The 16,139-nt window shown below is 35.9% G+C and overlaps 1 protein-coding gene across 3 annotated transcripts in view; it reads left to right on the top strand.

Annotated features, from left to right (window-relative positions):
* Positions 1-16,139, top strand: part of GTDC1 (glycosyltransferase like domain containing 1) — a 348,217-nt gene that overhangs the window by 66,421 nt on the left and 265,657 nt on the right. Inside the window, exon 1 of one of the 3 annotated variants that reach the window (XM_084891915.1) lies at positions 11,636-11,657. The exons of the other annotated variants lie outside the window; for them this stretch is intronic. The gene's annotated coding sequence lies outside the window, so the exon portion shown is untranslated. Of the gene's footprint in view, positions 1-11,635; positions 11,658-16,139 lie in introns of those variants that run through there. 3 annotated transcript variants of the gene reach the window in all.

Genomic DNA, 16,139 nt, shown 5'->3' with positions numbered 1-16,139 from the left:
ACCAATTTCTATTAAGTGTATAATATGTCGTTATTTTTAGAAATAGATACATTATTGGTAATCATTTTAATGAATTTGGTATATAATGGTCACTGTCACTATGGAAAGAAATAAAATTGTAATATTTCCACTTTAAAAAAATGAGACTTTTATACAGTTGCTTTTTTATAAGTTGATATTGATTATTTAATACCTTTGAAAGAATTTCACTTTTTCAAATGTGAAATAATTATTTAAATATGACTGTGAAAAGTCTCCATTAATCTTCTAACGTAACATTTTCCAGGATGAGAAATCATTCTAGCTATTACTACATACTAGCAGCCCTGTGCACGAATCTGTGCACCAGTAGAACTCTGCGGGCCTGGCTGCTCAGTGCCCACTGCCTAGAGGCTCTCCGTGGCCTAGAGGCCCATTTGAAGCCCGGGGTGGAATGCTTGCCTCCTTGACAGGGCAACAAGGCAAGCATTCTCTACACACACACACACACACACACACACACCCGCCACACACACACACACACTCCGGCTGCTCCGTGACTGTGCCTGCTGTCCAGAGGCCACGGCAATGAAGCAAGCATTCCGCCAGGTGGCTCACTCTGCCACCACACTCCCTGGGACTGGGGGACTCTGGCAGGCTGAGAGAACTGGGCGCTGCCATCTTGTGGCTATGGGCACCACCATCTTTGTGACAGAGTGATGGTTAATTTGCATATTACCCTTTTATTAGATAGGATTAAAAAAACTATTTGTTTAGTTTTAAGACATAATTACTTGTTTGAAATATTTTATGGTGGAAATCAATATATATAAAAGCACTTTAGTTTCCGAAGTGAATTGAGCTAGATTTTGGAAGCTTATAAATACATGGCACATTTTTTTTTGGCCTAAAGCCTAATTCAGGAGGAAAAAAAAAAAATTAACCAGTAATATAAAGTAATATGTGGTAGTAAGTACAGTGTAGATGGCAGTGCATTGAACCCATAGAAGAGTTATTATGACTAAAATCTGTAAACTATTGCTAGCACTTTGCTGGTTTCTACTCATGGTATCTTTAAACTTTTTGTGTGAGAAACACAATAAATTTGCAATAAAAGTCTTCAGGTAAGCCCTGGCTGGTGTGGCTCAGTTGGTTGTCAACCCTGAAGGGTCACTGGTTTGATTCATGGTTAGGGCACATACCTCGTTTGCAGGTTTGATCCTCATACAGGGAATATATAGAAGGCAGCCTATCGATGATTTTCTCTCAGATAGATATTTCTCCTTTTCTTTCTCTCTAAAATCAATAAAGAAGAAAAAATCTTTAGGTAATTGGAATGATTATCAGCTATGACCGTTATGAGCATATTATTATTTCAATTTTATTCAGGTATAATTTACTTATAATAAATTATACCCATTTTAGTGAACAATGTGGAACTTTGACAAAAGCATACACTTGTGTAACTACAACCACTACTATGATTCTGAGCATTTCTGTCATCACTGAAAGTTCCCTTGTGCCCTCTTGAGATCAACCCCCTCCTTCCCTTTCCCTCCCCCGCATCCCAGGTCTCAGGCACTTGATGATCTGCTTTCTGTATTGTTAATTGGTTTGTATTTTCTAGAATTCTTAGTAGTGTGTTTTGCTAAATGCAGAAGATACGGTATGAAAAATGAATGGCAAATTAATATTTTGTAAAGTAAACAATATGTGTTATTGTAGTAAAATTTTTGAGATGCTCAAATAAAGTTCAGTTGGAATCATGCACCGTTTTTGGTTTTAAGATTTCCTGCCTTGTCTCCTCTCTGTAATAACGTAAATCAGTATCTTATGGAACTTATTATATAGATCAACTCATGACGCATTATGTTGCAAAACAAATTATCCTTTATCCTTTTATAGTTAAACTATAAAAAATAGTTTAGTTATAGTTAAACTATTATCTTCTTGTTTGCTTTTAAAAATTGATAAACAATTTGAGAAATAAAAGTCTACAGATCCAATCCCATTAGAATTTAATTTCTTCCTTATTTTATAATCACTCAAAAGACAATTCAACCTTTCCCTGTGAAGACTATTTGCCTTGTCCTTATGCCCTCCTGCTCTGGGGATGGAATAGTGAGGGTGGATAAAATAGCTCTTCATACCTTTCTATTCTTTGTGACTCCTCTTACTCACACATAGTCTATTTTAAATGCATGCTGAAAAATAGTGGTTGATATCATAGAGAAAATAGCTCCACCAAGATGAGCTCTTTGAATGCTTTTATGACTTTCAATTAAGTGGACTGAACTTGGGTTCCTTTATATAAGAAAGAGTTAGGAATTCTTTGCATGTTATAATGAGTGGAGTTTTCTGCCTTTTTCCCAGAAAAGTTCTGTTTTTGGAATTTGTGCTGCTTAATAATAAATATATATATATATATATATATATATATATATATATATATATATATATATATATAGAGAGAGAGAGAGAGAGAGAGAGAGAGAGAGAGAGAGGGCGGAAGGGAGAGGGAGAGAGAAATATCAATGATGATAGAGAGTCATTGATTGGCTGCCTCATGCACATCCCCAACTGGGGATCAAGCCTGCAACCTGAGTATGTACCCTGACCAGGAATCAAACATGGCCTCCTGGTTTGTAGGTTGATGCTCAACCTTTCCTAAGAAAGGGTATGTGGGAAAAAAATATATTTACTCAGTTTTCTAACTTGATTGATATGTTGCCTGAATAATTAAATTTTAAATTAAAAATCCCTTTCTTTCAGAATTTTTGAATTAACATTGTCTTTCTGCTCACAGTTGTAAAGTCTAAAGTCTTTTGACTCAGTTTCTAATATTCATGGTGGTTTGGATGCCATTGATTTGAGAGTATAAGGGTATCATATTTTTAAAACTTTCAAGGTGGGGAAGATGAAAAAGGGATTCAAGGGAGAGGCTCGGGCAGAGACCTGCTGGTAGCAGTGTCCACCGTGCTTAGAGAATGAGGACATCATGTCCATGTGAGGAGAGTGTGGGATGCAGCTGGAACATAGCAGATTGAGGCTCTGTAATGGATGCTTCTGGCCTGGAGCTTTGAATCTGTTTTGTAGGCACTTTTTCATCCAGCTGTCACCAGAAGCCTTCCTTGACTTATGTTAGGTAAAATGATTGAACTCCGGCTTACTCTCTCTTAGTACTTTGTGTGTTGCATACACATCCATGTATTCACACATGCGTTCACGTGCGCACACACGCCTCTTTAATTATCTATGTGCCTGTCACCCCCACCCCTTTAGAATAGATCTTCTCATGTGGGAGTGATACAATTATGTCTGTATTAAAGCAGAACAGATCAGTTCTTAACATTTCTGTTGGTTGGGATGGCATTGAAGCCTGGAGGATGGGCAGGAGGAAGAAGGAATTAAAGGAAGAGGGAAGAGAATGTTATCACAGCATCCACATTTGAAGAAATAAGCCTCAGATGTAATAGTCTGCTGAGAGTGGGAGGGATATTACTTTCAAATAATTGTATTCTCATCATCCCTGTGGGTCTGATCGTTCTTAACTTTGAAAATACTCTTATTTTAATATATTGTGTTTACATTTTGTTCTAATTTCCCCTTCCCCCCATTTGGCTCATTTGAGAATAGTCTGAAACAATTTTTTAAAGATTAGTGATGTTTTGGTTCCATGACTGATGGCTCATATTAATGATGATCTGAAATATCTTAATTCCATTTGTTTAAAGAAAAACACTAAAATAGGGAATTTTGATTAAAAATAATTAATAACATTCTTTTATTATCATTTATAGGCATTTCTTTATTCTGAGCAAATAGATACCCTAAGAATGTTAACCTTGATATTGCCAGAAAGATATTCTTTCCCAAGTAGATGAAGTTTGAAATATTATTAGAACTCTCCTACTTCACTGTTATGAAGCAAACTAGTTGCTCCACAAAACTGTAGTATTAAAAATAAAATATTTTCATTAAGATTATTTAGAAAAAGTCAAGAATTAGTTAAATTTTTGTGTGGTTTTGATTGATCGTTCAAAAGCTAGGCAATATATTTTTATTTTAAAATGTGCTTCATATTACAAATTTCTGAGTAACATACCGCTGTTGAATATTAACTTTTCAAGATACTTTTTGATTGGCTTGTGCTGTATCAGAACAAGAGACTACTGTAAAGTCTAAAGTCTTTTGGAAAATTTTAGAAATTTCATAATGTTAATTACAATTTATTGAGCACTTACTATATGCTTGCCCTGGCCCAAGTATTGTAAAACACCCTTGATGAGGTGGGTCTTGTTTATCATCAGATGAGGAAATTAAAGCACAGGTTAAATTTCTGGCCCAAGATCATGCAGGTAGCAAGAGGTGACACGGGGGATATTTACCTCTGGATTGTGTGTCTCTTCATTATTAAGCATACTTCTTTCCAAGTATTATGGGAAAGATATAAAGACTTTGAATCCTGCAATGGCACCATATGTAAATGGACTATATACCTCCCCTGTCATCAGATCACTATTTTGTTTGCTAATTTCCTACCGTGGATCGTTTCTCAAAAAATTTCTGGACCTTCTACAATTGTATACCCAGCCCTAGCCACAGTCTTTCATGAATGAAAAAGGATGGACTGTCATAAGATTATTATTTAATTAAAAATGTATTTTTTATTTCTTGTTTAGAAAGTAACAGTATTTTCTTTGAAAAACTTTCTGTACTCCTGCAGACGACACTAGTATCCTTGGTTAATGTGTGTGATTGATAGATACGATTTTATATCACTTTTTATACTGTCTTATCTTGTTCTTTCAAAACACCATTTAAAGCCTTTCCAGCTGCTATTTCTCCTAAGTGGGAATTTTAAGAAGTCACACCATGTTTCTTCCTGAACATTCAACTGTCTGGTATTCTATCAGATGTTGTGAGAGGCTTCAGCATGCCCTTACCCTGAATGTCTTCAAGAGGCGATGCAGTGGGCAGAGCGCTGCTGCTGAGACACCTGTAGAGATCAGCACACCTGCCCTCCAGCAAAAGGCAGTAATTAGTTGCTCACATTCCCTTGCAAGCTTCCCCAGTGCTGCTGCACATGAAACACAAAGATCACAGCAATGCTGTCATGAGCCGCGCTCTGTCGGAGTTGTTTACGCCCATTCAATTTTTAATGTTCCTGTAAGACATTTTGACGGGAACCCTGAGCCCATCGGGATTTGCATGCTTGATCAAACCTGTGATGATTTAAATATAGAAATAAAGAGAAACCTTTGGATTACATTGGCTGTTAACTTTTAGGACAGCGTTAGTGGGAAACAGGAACATGACACTCAAGGCAACGTTGTGTTTGATCAACCTTCACAACTTTTTTGTTTTTTGACAGCAGGTATAGCTTCAGTACATTTAAGCACGTTCTTTAATGTATATAGATCCCAGTGCGTGTGGATATCTGGATGGCACGGTTTGAATATTTTAAAAGGTGATTTTATACCAGCTACTTTGTATTGAAATTGAACTACTCATAATCATCAACCTTTAGTCCTGCCATATTGTCATATACAGTTTATATTATTAAAGGTTGAGATAAAGTTTAGTAAAATATAGTAGTGGATATGAAGTGGATATATTGGGACCAAAGACATTTATTACACAAGTACTTAGAGGTCTTTTATGTCCGTGTTTTAGTTTAAACCCTGTATGTGTCCTAGATACTCCGTGGATAGAAGCTAGTGTTTTACCAGGTGACCTTGCAAGTAGTTTTAAACTCTGAGATTTAGTTCTTTTATTATATTTGTATCAGTCATTAATAGACAGCCTTGCAAAAGATATATTACTGATTCTTAAATCTCTTCAGTTTGAAAAATGCTATAATTTTTAATATTGAAAATTCAGTTCACATTTATTCTGAGAAAAAACAAAACAAAAACACAACAACCCTAGCATCTCATCATTTAAACATGATATGGCGGATATACATACTTCTTCAACTGATTCTTAGAAACAAATGGGCATTGTGGAGTTGTCAGATTATAACACAACTAAAGAAGATATTCCGCATTGGACTCTCATTGACAGCTGGCAACTTGAGGTGCTAGTGAATTCAGTCAGTCCATTGTGCCTCACATTTTCCTTCTTTAATGCATGTATAGGATAATCTTCCAGTGAGTTTCTGAGCAGTTATTCATTAGTCCTTCAGCAAAAAATGAAAGAATAATATGAATGTTAAAAAGCTTACCTCTAGATTTTATGTTTGCTTGTCTTTCTTAGTTGTACATCTGAATGTGGATGGAGCTGGATTGCTCCACTTGTGAGCTGAAGATAGTGATAATGGTAGTGATAGTAGGTAGTATCAACAAAGTACTCGAATGTTATACGTGGAACAATTTGCCTAGCTTATGCCTCATTAACTTTCAGGAATTTCACAAGTCATTCCTAAGAATTGATCTGTCTATAGTGGCCTTCTGAATTCCTAATAACTTCTTTACATGCTGCACAAAACATTTGGCAGTCTGCTTCTCACATAAATGCTCATGTTCAGTATGTTCTTTATCTTTTTATCCTCGGTGCCTAACTCAATGTGATCAGTGTTGGTTGGATTAGTAAATGATTGATAATACTGTGCAATGCATGTGAGTACCCATGGAACACTAGTAAAGAATAGATCATAACACTTCTAGTAATAGAAATGACCTTTTCTCCTGCCCCCACTCCCCCTAATCCTAGATTGATTATTTTTTCCCAAAGAATAAGTACCTAAGAGCACTGACCAGGTAGTTCAATTGATTAAAGCATCTTCCAGATACACCAAGGTTGCAAGTTTGATACCTGGTCAGGGCACATACAAAAATCAATCAATGAATGCATAAATTGGTGGAAAAATAGATCTCTCTCTCCCTTTATCTCCCTTCTTCTCTCTAAAAATCAATAAAAAAGAATAAATGACTATGATTTGATTTTAACTTTACCTTTTTACTATTAGTGCATCAAAAATATTTTGTGAAAAAACACATTTTTACTATAGTAAAGTTAAATTCTTCTTACTCTAAATCAGGATCTGGACCCATTTAGCTTACTTAGGTTTGTTTCCCACATTTTCTCTAACCCTGTTTCTCCCTGGTGCAGGGCACACTTTTCACCCCATTTCAGGATAAGCCATACTTCCTTCTGGCATCATGCCTTGGTCTCTAAGCTCCAATTTCATGAACTTTTGAGTTACTTTTGTTTTTGACTCATCAGTTTAGAACTAAATCATATTTGTCCCTATGTTTTGCAAAATGTGTGTCTCCATCTAGCTTCATTACTTTATTTTTAAATTTAAAAAAATTAATTCTTTTCTTTCTGATGTATGGCGGAATGCTATGTACCTTGTAGTCACGCAGGAAAATTGTATATTCTAGTTAATCTCTAGCTCTATAAGAGGAAGGTAAGCTTTCTTTCAAAGAAAGTGAGAAAGACAGATATAGATAGGAGGGAAGGAAAGGGAGGCAAGTCTGGAGAAAAGAGGAAGGAAGTAAAGAAAGAAGGAAGGGAGAGCGGAGAAGAGGGAGGAAGGGAGGAGTGAGGTATAGAAGGAGAGAGGGAGGGTAGACCAGGAATCATATTTTGTGGAATAGGAAAAGAGCATTGATTTTGGAATTTGAAAACTTGAGTTTAAATTCTGATTCTGAGTACTGGCTTTTTAATCTCGGGTAAGTTCCATAATTTTTGGGTGTAAATGATACTAATACCTGTTTGGTAAACTACTTATTAAATTACATAATGTATGTAAAGTCCTTATTACCGCATTCTCTGATACATAATACATGTGTAACAAAGCTTAGCTAACTCGAGTATTTTGCTTGTAAGGAAAGTGAGGTTTAGAGAGCTGAACAGAAGTCATATAGCCAGTACATTGTGGAGGGAAGGTTGGTGACCCAGTTTTATATATATATATTTAATTAATTTAATTTCCCCCCATTAGAGTGGGGTACCAGCAAAGTGTACCCCAAAAGAAATACCCAATGGGATACTTGTGAGATAAAATACTTCAAGGCTACAACAATTGTTTTGTCCCACCACAGGACAAAACCACACATCCCGATGGCCTTGAAAACCTCCTGGGAGCTCAGTGAAGAAAGGCCACAGGGGTGTGTGGTTTTGCCCTGTGATGGGACAAAACAATTGTTGTAGTCTTGAACTATTTTATCATTTTACCTTTATAATTATTTGTGTTTATTGTTAGCATTTCTCCATTCCTTTTCAAGTAATGTCTTGAATACCTTCAATTGCTTGGGAGGATTTTATGTTAGTAGTTGGCAGAAGCAACTATTTAGCAATAGGTGACTTGAAGTATAGAGTAGACAAATATATGTATCTAATTTTTTTTTTTTTTAAAGCAAACATTTTAGCAACTTCCAGTGCTTTTAGAGTTCTGATTGTAGTTTGTTCTCTTTTCTGAGATGCTGTTGGGAACCATGTGTGTGTGTCTAGGGCACCAGTTATTGGTTAGAACAGATAATGATAGTGTGCACCCAGGGGTACATGAGTGAAAATACAATGGACTTATTGGTAAAAAGAGTTATTTTTTTCCATTATATGATTCAGTTGATAAATACTACATTCAGACTAAGGCATGGAAATCATTTTGCTGGATAAGAGTGGGCAAAATACCACATAATTTCATTAACCTTTAAGCAGTGAAATTATAAATCCCTTCGCAAATGATTAAGGTTATCATTGCCTATCACCCCCTTTTGATACCTACAGACTGTTAATTCTTCTCTGTCCTGCTGAGTCTTATTAAAACTTCTGACTGATGTTCTTTTATTAAAAGGTTTAGAATTTACCAATTTAAAACACTTGCTTCACACTATCACCTCTAATTTAACTGGGCCATTAAACACAGTATTTTGCAAAGGGAAAAAGGCAATAGCTATTTCCTTAAAAAAAATTAATAAATTAAAATGAATTTTAAACTCTGCTTAGAGGTGAGCCACTATTCTATACTTCTAGGCCTTTTGATAGTTGATTTGTTCCTTTAGTATGCAAATTTCAGATTTACAAAGATCTACTGCTTTTATTTAAGAAATATGCCTGGAGGCTAGATTGGTAAGCTTTAGGGAGATATCCAGTTTGGTGTGAAAGAGATAGTTGTTAAAGGATCACATGAGTTGAGTCCCAGAAGAAGAAGAGTAGAGCTGAGACAGATGAGAAAAAACTGACTCAATTTCATTTCATTTGGCTAAAAATACCACTACATTAAAAATGAAGTCAATGAATGGTGGCAATACAAAGAAAATGAGTGCGAATAAACCATACTCTGGGAACAGTTCTGACTTGTGAGGAGTTTAAAGGAAAGGGCTTACTCTGTTACTGAGCAGAGCAGCATGGCTCATTCTGGAAGGTCAGCCTCTGAGAACGCCACAGCTTTGGGAGGGAAGACTCTTCCAAGAGGAGGAAGTGGGTCACTCCCCTGTTCTGTCAGCACCATCACTTCTGGCCAATGAGGTGGGAGATGTCCTAGAATATCCTCTTGTTTAAAAGAAAAGCATTCAAGGTTGCTTTCTTAGGTTGGAGACTATAGGTAACCTGGTTTGCAAATAATGTAATAGACTTCTAGCTTTGTGGGAGCTTAATATCGCTGATCTTTTGGAATCTCTGACTTCCAAACAGTTTTTTTCCTTCAATAACTTAACAATTATGAAATATATTTCCATGTTAATAGCTTTTAGAATCCTCTTTACTTTTTTTTTTTTAAGGTGCTTCTGTCTGTCTTTTTTGGGATGTTTTTAAGCACATAGACTCTTAGAGAATATTCAAACAGCAATAGAAATGGCCTGTGTGTGTGCGTGTCTGTTGTGTATCTCTGGTGGTGGACAGTGGGCTGCAGAGGGCAAGGATGGAGGTGGAAGTCCCTAACCTCCTTACTATCAAGGACTCCACTCCCTCTATGCAGGTATATATGTGTGAATAAATATATTTATATACCTTTTCTTATTCAGCATCACTTTATTTTTGCACTTTAGATTTTTAAAAAATTTTGACTAGTTGCTTTGTTCACTTGGTTCACGTTTAAAAAAGTTCAAGGGCTTTGAAATCGTTCTCGTATATATATATCCTAGTCCCTCAATACTCACTTTTTAAATATACATGTAACCAGTGTCATCCTTTTTGTGTGTTTCTTTCTAGATATATGTAAACATGAAACTGAGATATTTCTTTTTTACTCATGTATTTATTTATATATTTACCTTGTGAGATTGTATTTGAGTTTTTTAAAAAAATGCCAAATACATTAATACACACACACACACACACACACAGCCTTATTCAGATATTTCTGTAATTTTTTTGAAACATTACAGTTAATTCAAGAACTGACATCCCCTGCTACTTTGTGGAGCTGAATCACCTGCAAGACTCCCGAAGGCTCTCTGGTTCTGAATCAGGCCTGACTTGCCCCCTGTGGCCTCTGTGCACCATGTTTCTGAGGTCCATGTAGTTTTCATGCTTACACAGCAGTGTTTGCTTGCTCTTGAGGAATTCTCATTGGGACCTGCTGGGCTCAGAGCACATTCCTTTGTGTTTTCTTTCCTTATTTCAACCTGTGCTCTACCCACTTTCACTTCTAAATTTCCATTTTCTGTAAGCTCATATTTGTATTCATACTTGGTTTTAGGTAATGTGATGTTTTCTGATCTTAATTGAGAGTATAAGCTCAAGAATACTGGGAACCATCTAAGGCTGTTTTGTTCTTTAACATTTTGCTTTTATTGAGTCAGTAAATGGCAGAGATTGAGAGTATGGGATCTAGTGCTAGGTTGCCTGGGTGTGAGACCTAAGCAGGTGACTTTGGGCAAGTTACATAACTTCTTTGTGCCTTAGGTTTCTGAACTTTATTAAGTGGGAAGTAACAATATTATCTACTTCAGAGATGAAATGATTAAGTTATGTTATATAGTTGCATAGCACATATCAAATGTTAGCTATTTGTATTTCTGTGATATACTTGTGATTAAATTTGATTTTTATAAGATAAAATTTAGTATTTTTGACTTTATAATTTTGAGATTTAGGGAACCTTATAAGTCTTGATTCCAGGACTAAATGTGAGGGTGACTTGAGAGAGAAAAAAAACCCCCCACAATTCTCCTTTTTTCCTTTCCTTGTTAGAGTGCAAACTCCAATCTTGGACTAATTATCCATATGCATTTCAGCCTGCCTCTGAGATTTCAGGCTATCCTCAGCAAAGGTTCTTGATAGTACTTTGGATTATGGACATTTTGCAAATCTGAAAAACTCTTGACCTCCTCAGAGAGATATCCATTTTCATAAACCCATAGACTTTACACATATCTTTCAGGAGCATATAGGCCATCCATTTACCACGGTTTAGAAACTCTACTCTGAATTATTTTATTTTTTACATTGTCATTGATTTGGGAAATCCTTGACAGACTGACAAAAGCTCTTATTGGTTAAGACTCAGAACATTTCTGTTTTTGGAGGTTCTTGTCCCATCTTGGAATACCCAGGACTCAGGCTTCTGGATCACTCCTGTGAGCTTGTGCAGGTCAGGCCTCAGAATTCAGGCTGGGTTTATTGGGAAGATAACAACTTACCTATGCCCAGGGTGATCTCACAGGTACCTCTGCCCTAGCCAGACTGGACATATATAAAGAAAGACACCAGTATATCTGGATCATTAGGTAAGCAAATGGTACTTCATTTTCATTTCTCCATCAGTCCAGGCCTCTGGCAGTCTGTGGTTATTCCCCCTCACCCACCCCTCATTTCCGTGCAGGTCAGGAAGATGGTAAACATTTCTAAAGAGAAGGAAGCAGCTTTTCTTAAGTTTTATCACATTACTTCCTGTGCTGCTTGAAATCAGACTTTTTTATTTTTACTTGATCTCATTATTATTTCATATATTCACACTTCCATTGTAGATAAAAATTCCCGGCTCTTCTTTTTTTATGTCTATACTTTGGAGAGTTGTGGACAGCTCTCATATTGTTCCTTGGTTGTCAGCCAAGTTACACACATTTAACTCCTTTCATCTTTCTTTGTAATTCAGTCACTTGGCTCCTTTTTGTAGATTTCCCCCCATTTCAATCTGCATCGTTAATAAACAGAAAAAAAAAATCAGGCTATGGGCTAGCTTCTATACCTTTCATGCTTTTTGCTCTCTAGTTTTGCCTCATATTCCTTGTTGAACTAACGCCAACCAGACATCATTCTCTGGACCACTTTGGCAATCCATGAATGCCTCGCCTACAACTACCAGTGTCCCACGTGGTCATAGCATCAGCAGTGTATGCTAGAGGAAAGAAAGGAACTGTAAAAGGAGAACAGTGAGGAGCAAATTCATGTATTCTTTGATTATATGTTAGACTTACCCTTGCCACCCAGAGTAAGTCATTGTACCTTTACCACACATTTTGTCCTCCCAAAGTGTTGTGCAGGGGCACTAATTTGCATAATAACAGAAGTACGCACATTATTTGAATTTTGGCCACTAGTCTCTCTTGGTTTCTTCCTCAGGCTCTCCTTCCCCTATTGCCTTTCCCAACGTGGATGTGACTTGCTATTTAGAATCTGGGTAGGGGACCATTTTGCCAGAAATTAGGTAAGCTCAGGTGGTAAATGCTCCCTGCCTCCATGTGGAACTTCTGAGGCAAGTGGGGTAGTTCTTGCTGTTTCTTTTATCAGCATATTCAGTGGAGACATGCAGAAGGAAGAGACTCGTAGGCCTTTGGTGCTTTTCATTAACGCTGTATTAGTTTCACCACTTTCCCCCCCTGACTGGCAGAGAGAGAAGCATCCTGCTTCTAGATGATGCTGAGCTGAGTGTGAAATATGCCAGCATGGGGTCTGGGCTGGTCACAGTTCATTCTTTCTTTTCATTTGGTTGGTAGAAAATGGACTTCCTCCTCTACTTATCTTGCACAATAGAGAGAAAGAGGTCATCCCTTTAGGAGCTAATGGCTTATTGCTGTTTTAGTCACCAGATTCAGGGAGTATATTTAGTTGAAATTTGTAAGAGCACACGCTTGGCTTTCTCATTTGTCTTAGCTTTGACTCTAGTACAGAATTGAATAGGAGACAAGAGACGGTTTTCCTGTTTGTGTCTATGGCAACTTTGTAGATGATCTGTGGTTTAATCCTTTAAACATTTTTGATCATTTATCACCTCTTTCCTTGTAAAGGCACAAAATATTCAGATTCTAATGTTATAATCTTTTAAACAGATTATTTCATTTTGGAGAAATCAGGGGTCAGAATTAGCAGCTAACATAGTTGTCTCTGAATAGCGACCTAAAATTATAATACTTTTTTTTTTTTTTTTTTTTTTTTACAGGAGGGGCAGATTTTATAATGTTAGAATTTAAGTAAGATTATATGATTATGAATCATGCATTTCTTGGTTTCTAGCCTCTTAAACCTGTACGTATATGACTTGGACTCCTTTTAAGACTGATTTGTTCAAATGTTAATCTCTCACATGGCTTTTAAACTGTTGACAATATTGTACTCACACTAATTTCTTTAGGCTATTGATCCATTCTTCAGCATCACTTTTGTTTCTTGGGTCTTTTCAAGAACTGTCAAAGAAAGCAAAATGCTAACCTAACTTTACAGGGGCAAAAAGTCCCCCCTACTATATGATTCTTTGTTCTCTACGTGCATCAAAGTGACAATCCCACACTGCCTCGATGGAGGGAGGCTAGCGCAGGAATAACAGCCAGCCGGGCCCTGTTCTAGGATGGCAGCCAACGCGTTTTGTGTAGCTCGGTTCTGGCGGTGGTTTTCATTCGGCACAGGTCTCCCTTCCAGCATCACCAGAGGCAGGCATGCCGCCTTCCTTCCTCCTACTGGCACCATTTCTTCCCCCTGGCCTTCCTCTTTCTTCACAAAGACCACCATCATGAGCACAATAGAAACATCATTCTCCTCCCAACTTCCACACTCAGTGAGCGGCACTGTTCCCTACAGAAGCTTGGGCTAGGTTTGCCTTTTCCAGCTCTCTGAGAGGTTTCTTTCCCACTTGCATTTTTTTTTTTTTTTTTTTTTTTTTTGCCACACTTTTCAGCAAACCCTTCTAACTTTGGCCATTCTGACATAGTACTTTTGCTTAAGTGGAATCATATCTTGCTTCACAGCTTAATATTTGAACAGAAACTCCTGAATGACCATTCCTTATATTGTATGGATTTTAATGCCAACCTATCTCTTCTTGAGACCAGACAGTATGCACTGTTTTCTATTTTTCTCTAAAATTCAAGGTAGTTTATATCTTTTACGAATTGAATACTCACCTATGGAATGTCTGATAACTATTGCTAGATAACCAGATAAACTTCAATTAAATATAAGAATAGACATGACATTTTTAAAAAAATCCAAATGCAAGATAAAACACAGAAATATTTTCAGCTTTCCCAATACTCTCTAAATGATAGCTAGTGACCTGCTATGACAAGGTGTGTGGAAATGTAGAATATGATTTTAGGTGATGATTTGAGCAGGAAACTAAATTTTCACTATGAGTAAGCATTCTATGAAACTTCATAGAATGTTCCTCAAAATGTAAATGCTTTCTGTTGTATTAAGCAAAAATAAATGATTTATTTTCAAGTGATCTATTTTAAAAACTGGTGTTTTGCAATCAAAATAAGAATAATTAAATAGGCAGAATATGTTTTCTTAGGAGGAGATTGATATTGTGACTGACTTATATTTTTAAAATTTGTCAGTGATTTTGGGAGGAAAAATTCATGTATTTTTTTTAAGCAGTGCAACAAATGTGATTGAAAAGAAAGTAAATAGTACTTCATATTAGAATTATTAATGTAAAATCACTTTTATATGCCATATATACTGGGAAATACTATACCTATGTAGTATATGAACATAAACTTATGCAATTTAAAGTCACTTTTCCAGAAATTTATTTTTAATTTTCTATGCTTTAAAACCATTAAAGGATTTTTAAAACAGGTATATCAGACGTATGCATTAAATAAACTCACCTGTTATTTTCTCTCATTCTCAAGACAGATTCAGCAACATATTGGCTCAGTAGTTTAACAAAACAAACAAATACTCAAATTGCTTTGTATATGATGCACCTGTAATAAATGCTGCACTTCCCCCTTCCCCAGTGACTTCTGTAGCACAGCTGACATGAATCTGGGTGAGATTCCTTTAAGTTCTATCAATTAAATTTTTAGGTCAACATTTTAAGTTTCAGAATTATGACTTTTTTTTTTTTTGGAAGGAATGCCAGTGAAACTGTTTCTTTCTTCTTTCTTGGTGCAGTTAAGTGCATGACTGTCTTGAAACCTCTGTTCCAAGGTCTGATAATATTAGTATTGGTAGTTAAAGATAATACAGACCAAAAACTCTTTCATCCTTTATGTTCACATAAGTAGGATAATGTTTATTTTGTATTAAGTACTATTTATTATAAATACATTTTCTCCAATGGTATAATTTTTATTAGCAATGAAGCCCTTTATCTTTTCTGTGGCAGGAATATATCTTTCAGTGACTTAGGGGTTTCACCATGGATTGTCCTATTTATTTGTTTATTCTAATTATACACAGAAGCATTGTAGAAATATATTGAAGACCTGTAATGTTTGAGCAGGGTTTTTTGGTAAATATTATTGAGTTTTTCATTTTTGTATGTAACAAATTTACAATTTTGCTTAATTCTGTACACATATCAAAGCGATTGTATTGTTATAGTTTGATATTATACAATAGGATTTGTGATACAGTCACTTAATCACTATATTTGCAGAAACATGGAAAAAGTAAATTTATTAAGGGCTGACAGCAAAGTTGTATTAAAACTAAATTCTATTAACTAGGATTTTATTTTGTTGCATTACATATCATGTTTATAATTATAACTGATATTCTAACTAATATGTAATTTTATTTAAATATCAGTACATATTTAAAACATTCCTGGGTAGGCGATTTTAGTATCTTGTTTGATATCGAATATTGGTACATAATAACAAATAGTGATTTCTAAGTTTCTGCAGTCAAAACTATTAGTAATCCCCCTTCAAACATATGGTACACACTTTGGTGTTAAAATTCTATGGACAGTATTGCATGAAAGGATGCGTGTTAATTCTGTTGTTTGATTTCCCCCTCCCATTTTTGATACATTT

This window comes from Pipistrellus hanaki, assembly GCF_964339955.1.
Source record: "Pipistrellus hanaki genome assembly, chromosome: 8".
Classification (NCBI taxonomy): domain Eukaryota; kingdom Metazoa; phylum Chordata; class Mammalia; order Chiroptera; family Vespertilionidae; genus Pipistrellus; species Pipistrellus hanaki.
This window is presented reverse-complemented; position numbering and strand designations above follow the sequence as displayed.